This window comes from Hibiscus syriacus, unplaced genomic scaffold (assembly GCF_006381635.1).
Source record: "Hibiscus syriacus cultivar Baekdansim isolate YM2019G1 unplaced genomic scaffold, ASM638163v2 tig00110503_pilon, whole genome shotgun sequence".
Lineage (NCBI taxonomy): Eukaryota > Viridiplantae > Streptophyta > Magnoliopsida > Malvales > Malvaceae > Hibiscus > Hibiscus syriacus.
The window spans coordinates 4,883,009-4,890,185 of NW_024062764.1; positions in this window are offsets into that span (position 1 = coordinate 4,883,009).

The window sequence follows — 7,177 nt, forward strand, 5'->3', positions numbered from 1 at the left end:
GAGAGGGAAGGGGAAGGCGCGCTCTAAGGGATACACCTTCCAGGGTTGTCAGAAAACCCCGGTAAGGCGCGCCCCTGGGGATTCACCTTCAAGGGATATCATCGTGTCAGGCGGTTTTCAGCTAAGACGTTTCCCACCAACTGTGCCTTACCCTCCGATCCTCCTAAAGCGCGTTTCACCGAACCCGCCTCATTTTAGGTATTAGATCGAACAATATTTGAGAAACAGTGATTGACAAATAATATTTTATTTATAGGGTGATTTTTTGGTAAAAAAGTCAAAATTTTTCAAGATAGGTTGTTTGGATAACCATAAAATCTTAAAGAGAAAAAGGGATGTGCTTTTGGATAAACGAGTTTTATCATTTATATTCGTTTTTATCATCATCGAGTTTTCTTTTTATTAAGGGTAAATACGTTTTTCACCACCCAACTTTATCCATATTTTTATTTTAACCATTTAATTATATAATTTTGGGTAAATTATACCATTGATCAACTAACTATTTAGCCCTTTTACTTTTTTCACCGATCTGTCAACTTTGTGACCACCTAACTAATTAATTATATTCAATCAAGTCACTAGCCATTAATATTTAATGTAAGTGTTGATGTGACAGTTAACAAAATGGTATAATTGTATATTTAGTCACCAATACTTATACATTTTTTTCAATTTTATCCTAATTTTAATTAAATTAATAAATTTAATCTTCTAACCAAATTTTGACACATCTCATAATATAATTGGAGAATATTTTCTTAATTTAATTGTTTTATTTTCTATCTAATCAGATGGTGACATGTTCATTGTCCGATTGGATAAAAAATTAGTAAAGGAAATATAAAGATGACAGGAGTGGAACTTGAAACCTGGGTTATTTGGGGTGCTGCCAGCGCCTAAACCACTAAGATTTACTTGGTTTTAAAATATATCATATATATATATATATATATATATATATATATATATATATATATATATAATGACAAGTGATTTAATTGAATATAATTAAATATGTTATATATTTTTATAAAAAATATATAAAATTATTGAAAAAAAGTTAAATTATTTGATAAATTTAACAATAATTTATATATATATATATATAACATAATCATCGAATTAATTTTTTTAACTTAAGTAGAAAATTTAAAATTTTTATGAATAATTTCATATATATTTTTAACTCAAAATTATTTTAAAATAACTTAAATTGTTTGATAAAATTAATCATGTTTTTTATATATAATCACTAATTTTAATTTAAGTAATAATTTTAAATTTTTATCAATAATTTTATACATTTCTTAACTCAATTTATTTTTATTAAAATATATAAATTTATTTTATAAAAATTAAATTTAGTTCAAACTATATACACGAAATTATTTTAAAAAATTTAAAATTATTTTTAAGTTAAAAAGTTTTAATTTACACAAATTATTGTTATTTTTTTCCAATCCTATTCTATCCAGATGTTTCAGGATAAATTTTCCTAACTTCCAGGTTTATTTTCGTTTTTTCTACCATTGGATAAATGGAAAATTTTATATCGCACATCATATACCGTAATATACCACTAAAACGATATAACAAAATGTACCACTAGTTAAATTGTTATTATTAAGTAAATATTAAAAATGATAAATTATAATTTTGTACTTAAATTATCATTTTTGTTTAATTTTAGTATTTAAATTTTATTTTTCTAAATCATTAATGGCAATGCTTACATGCCAATTTTTTATTTTTTAATTATCACATCTCATTTTTTTTATTTGTCAGTATTTTTTAATTAATTTTATTTAACCAATTAGGTCACCATCTTTGAGATAAAAAAAACTCATTATTGCTCTTAATATGAATTGAACTTGAGTACCATAAATGAAAAACAAATCACTCAATCATTGAGCTAAACTAGTTAATTGGGTAAATTTCACTACATTTTGAATTCAACTTATATAAAAATATCACCACAAAATCAATATTTTTTATGATTATAAGATTCAAAATTTTGACACTTTAAACTATTCACTGAAAGTTTAGTCACTCAATTATAGTGTGAGTTTTTTTTATTATACCGAACTTAATACTTATATCATTATTAAATTAAAAGTTATTTTTCACATTATTTAGAAATAAAAAATAATTAAATAATTCATATATTTTTATAAAAATTATATGAAACAATTATAAAAAAGGTATATTTATAATATTATAGAAATATTTTTTAGATTCAATTAAATATTTATTTAAAATGATATTTTTAAATCATCTATTTAATTTTAAATAATTTAAATTTAAATTTAAATAGATAATATAAAAATAATATTATTTCAAATAAATAAATAATATGATATTAAAAATAAATAAATATTTCAAAATATTTTCATAATACTATAAATAAACTTTTTAGAATAATTTAATATAAATAAAATTAATTATTTAATTATTTTTTATTTCTAAACAAAATGAAAAATTATTCTTTAATTTAATAATGATACAAGTAAGTATTATATTTGATATATTAAAATAGATTCACATTATAGATTGATTACATTTTCGATCATTAATTTAAAGTGTCATATATTCGAATTTTTTAATCATTAGAAAATGTTGATTTTGTGGTGATATTATTGTACAAGTTAAATACAAAATATGATAAAATTAACATAAATGACTAGCTTAATTTAATGGTTGAGTGCCTTGAATTTCATGTAAAAGGGTTAGGTTCAAATCATGCTAAGAGCAAAAATAGTTTCTTTTATTTTATCCTCATAATTGGTGACACTTGTTATCATTTAATTGGTTGAAAAAATAATAAAAAAAATACTGACGGAGAAATAGAAAAATTATGTGAAATTTAAAAAGTAAAAAAATTGACATGTCACGCCAATAATTAAAAAAAATAAAGTTTAAATACTAAAATTAAATAAAAATAATAATTTAGGTATAAAATTGTAATTTATCCTTTTTTTAATATTTACTTAATAATGATAATTTAACTAGTGATGCATTTCGTTATGTCGCTTCAGTGGTATGTTGTGATAATTTTTATTTTGTTTTAATATCTAAACTTTATTTTTTTTAAATTATTGAATGTAATGTTTATGTGGCATGACATATCAACTTTTTTTATTTTTTTAATTACCACATCACCTTTTTTATTTTTCAATATTTCTTAATTAATTTTATTTTACCAATTAGGTGCTGACATGTGTCACCACCCATGGGATAAAAAGATAGAAATCATTCTTACTCCTAGTATGAATCAATCTTAAGTATCCTACATGAGAAACAAATCACTCAACCATTGAGCTGAACTAGTCATTCGGGTAAATTTCACCATATTTTGATTTTAACTTATATAACAATATCACCACAAAATCAGGGGTGGAGCTAGAAAAATAATTAAGGTGTCAAATTTATATATATATGAAAAAAAATTAAGTAGAAAAATTTAATTTTAAATTTTTATTGTTAACTTTTTTTTTAAATATAAGGTCAATTTATATTTTAAAGGGCGTCAAAACATTCTAAAAAGGCTGTCTTTTTTTTATATTATATATTATATAATTTATATGGGTAAAAATGAAAGTTTTAAACTTTTAAATTTGGGACACTTTAAATTAATCACGGAAAGCTTAGTCACTCAACTATAGTGTGATTTTTTTATTATATTGAACTTAATACTTACTTGTATCATTATTAAATTAAAAGTTAAATTTTCACTTTATTTTGAAATAAAAAATAATTAAATAATTCATGCATTTTTATAAAAGTTATATGAAATAATTATAAAAATGTATATTTATAATATTAAAAAAATATTTTTAATATTTTTTAAAATTCAATTAATTATTTATTTCAAATAATATTATTTTAAATTATCTATTTAATTTTAAATAATTTAAATTTAGGGTAAATTATACGTTTACTATCCAACTATTACTTTAATTTACATAGATAATTTAAAAATAATATTATTTTAAATAAATTATTTATTATAATTTTAAAAAATAAATAAATATTTTAAAATATTTTCATAATATTATAAATAAAGTTTTTAGAATAATTCAATATAAATTTTATAAATACATAAAAGTAATTATTTAAATTATTTTTATTTATAAATAAAGTGAAAATAATAATAATACAAGTAAATATTAAGTTTGATATAATAAAAATAGATTTGCATTATAGTTGATTGACTAAATTTTCGATCATTAATTTAAAATATCAGATATTTGAATTTTATAATCATCAGAAAATATTGATTTTGTGGTGATATTATTATGTAAGTTAAATACAAAATATGATAAATTAATATAAATGAATAGCTTAATTTAGTGGTTGAGTGTCTTGCATTTTATGTAAAAGGCCTAGGCTCAATTCATACTAGGAGCAAGAATAGTTTCTTTTATTTTATTCTCATAATTGGTGAAACGTGTCACCATTTAATTGGTGGAATACAATTAATTAAAAAAGACTGCCAGAGAAATAGAAAAATGATATGAAAAAAATTGACATGTCATCCCACATCATGTTATCGTTAATGGTTTTGAAAAAAAATTAAATTTAGGCACTAAAACGAAATAAAAATGATAGTATAAGTACAAAACATATAATTTATCCTTTTAATATTTATTTATAAATCTCAATTTAGTTAGTGGTACATTTCGATACATTACTATAATGGTATGTTGCGATGTGCGACTTGTGCTATAGACTCATCCTGATTTATATTATATATGATGCATTTTAAAACCAAGGAATACGTCTCGCTTAATGGTTAAGGCGCTAATAACTCCCCTACACATCCAGGTTTGAGTCCCACACTTCTCGCTTTATATTGTTTTCACCATTTGATTGGGTGTAAAATAAAATAAAATAAAATAAAATAAAATAAAATAAAATAAAATAAAATAAAATAAAATAAAATAAAATAAAATAAAATAAAATAAAATAAAATAAAATAAAATAAAATAAAATAAAATAAAATAAAATAAAATAAAATAAAATAAAATAAAATAAAATAAAATAAAATAAAATAAAATAAAATAAAATAATTTTCAATTATGTTGTGACAAGTGTTAAAATATGATTAAAAGATTAAATTTATTAATTAAATTAAAATTAGGACCAAATTTATAAAATATATAAGTATTGAGTACCAAATATATAATTATATAAATTCTATTAACTGTCACATCTACACTTCCTTTTTAATATTAACGACAAGTGTCTTGATTGAATATAATTAAATAGTTAGGTGATCAGATTGACAAAATTGAAATATCGATAATAAAAATAGAAGGGTCAAATAGTTAAGTGATTAATGGTAAAGTTTCTTAAATTTTTTAATTTAATTATTGAATTATCCATAGTATCACCAAGTTGATCCTTTAAAATGACCGAGCATAATATGTAGTTCAAACTTAAAGATTTATAAATATTTTTTTAATGATATGAAATTAAATTTATAACTTTATAATATCTTATATGAAAGAAAAGTATTTTATGATTTTAAGTTTTAGTTTTTAGCGTAAACAACACGTTTAGTGTTTAAACTATTATATTTGTTATGTTTTGATAATTAAATTTTATTTTTTAAAGTTATATCTAACATTTAGTTTAGATTTCATTTTGATATCATTTGTCAAAATCTTATCAGTGATGTTGATGTGTCACCATAAGATAATATCATGTTATCATTAAAAATAAAATAAAATGATGTGTAGGATTCGAAGAAGCTCGATTGACAACCGAAGAAATTGTCAAGAGGTGGTGAATTGGCTTTTTGATAAATTTTAGAGAGTAAGGAGATTTAAAGGGATAGAAAAATGTTGCACAACAATTTATAGCGGTTCGACTTTTTCAACCAAAGTCTACATCCACTACCTAAGCTCCTCACTTAGGATTTTCCAACAAATTCACTAATTTGTTCTTTCTTTTTCAAGGATCAAGAGATAATATTTACTAACTCCCTAGCTTTTCAAATGCTTAGCCAAAAGCAAAACCCTTTTACAAAAGGAAAAGAAAGTAAACAAAGAAACCTCTAAAAGGTAGGTGTTTACATATTTAAAGCTCACACAAACACAACTATTTACAAGAGAAAGAAAAATAAGAGTGAAAAACTCTTCTCTTGTGTTTGATTGCTTGGATAGGTGTTGGTTAACCTACTTCAAGTGTCTTGAACTTGTATTTATAGTTTGGAATGAGTTTGTGGCCGTTTCTAGCTGTTGGTAGTGATTTGGAGCCGTTTGGGGATGTTTTATGTGCAAAATAAAACTGTCCAGAATAGAGGGTATTAGTACTCCTATAGGGAGTATCGGTACTACCTTTGTTATTTTTAAATAAAACTAGCAGTTACTAGCCCTTGGGTCTGACGGTATCGATACTAAGCCTATGGTATCAATACTACTATGTAAAGTAGTATCGGTAACCCTTAGGGTATCAATACTTATTTTGTATTATGGAATTTGAGCAAGCTGGTTTAGAGATACTACATTGAGAGTATCAATACTTCTCTTACCTTTGGTATTGATACCACATGAACAGTATTGGTACTGTTCATATATCTATATTGTGAGAACAATATCGGTACTTCATTCGTGAAAAACTGTTTTTGCTCAAATTCTAGTTTATTGGACTTTGAATTGTTTTTGAAAAAATTTGAATAAATTCAATAAAGTCCAATTTTTTTTCTTAATTTGTTATATCAAAATATTATAAAATATGGTTCAACAATCTCCCCTTTTTGATATAACAAAACATTTGAAAAAAATGTTTTTGGCAAAACTCTCCCTTAATAAAACATTTGATAAAAAAGAGAAATATTTGGAAAATATTAAAGCTCCCCCTTGTTCATTCTTGAAATTGAATTTTTCAAACCTAACTTCTCCTCTTTGTTGTTATATAAAAAATAATTCAACTTTAAGGTTCAAAAATAACAATGGAGAGTAAGTGGTAAATCTTACAATTAAAAATATTTGAAAAATCAAAAGCACCCTTAATAAAAAGCATTCCAAACAAAATTTGACTTTAAAAGCTTGACACTTAAAAAAGATGAATTTCAACAAAGATGGACAAATGTTGTAAGTAACACATAAAATTCAATATATCTAAGTCTAATAAACTTTATGCAATATCAATTGTTGAAATTAAGTGCATA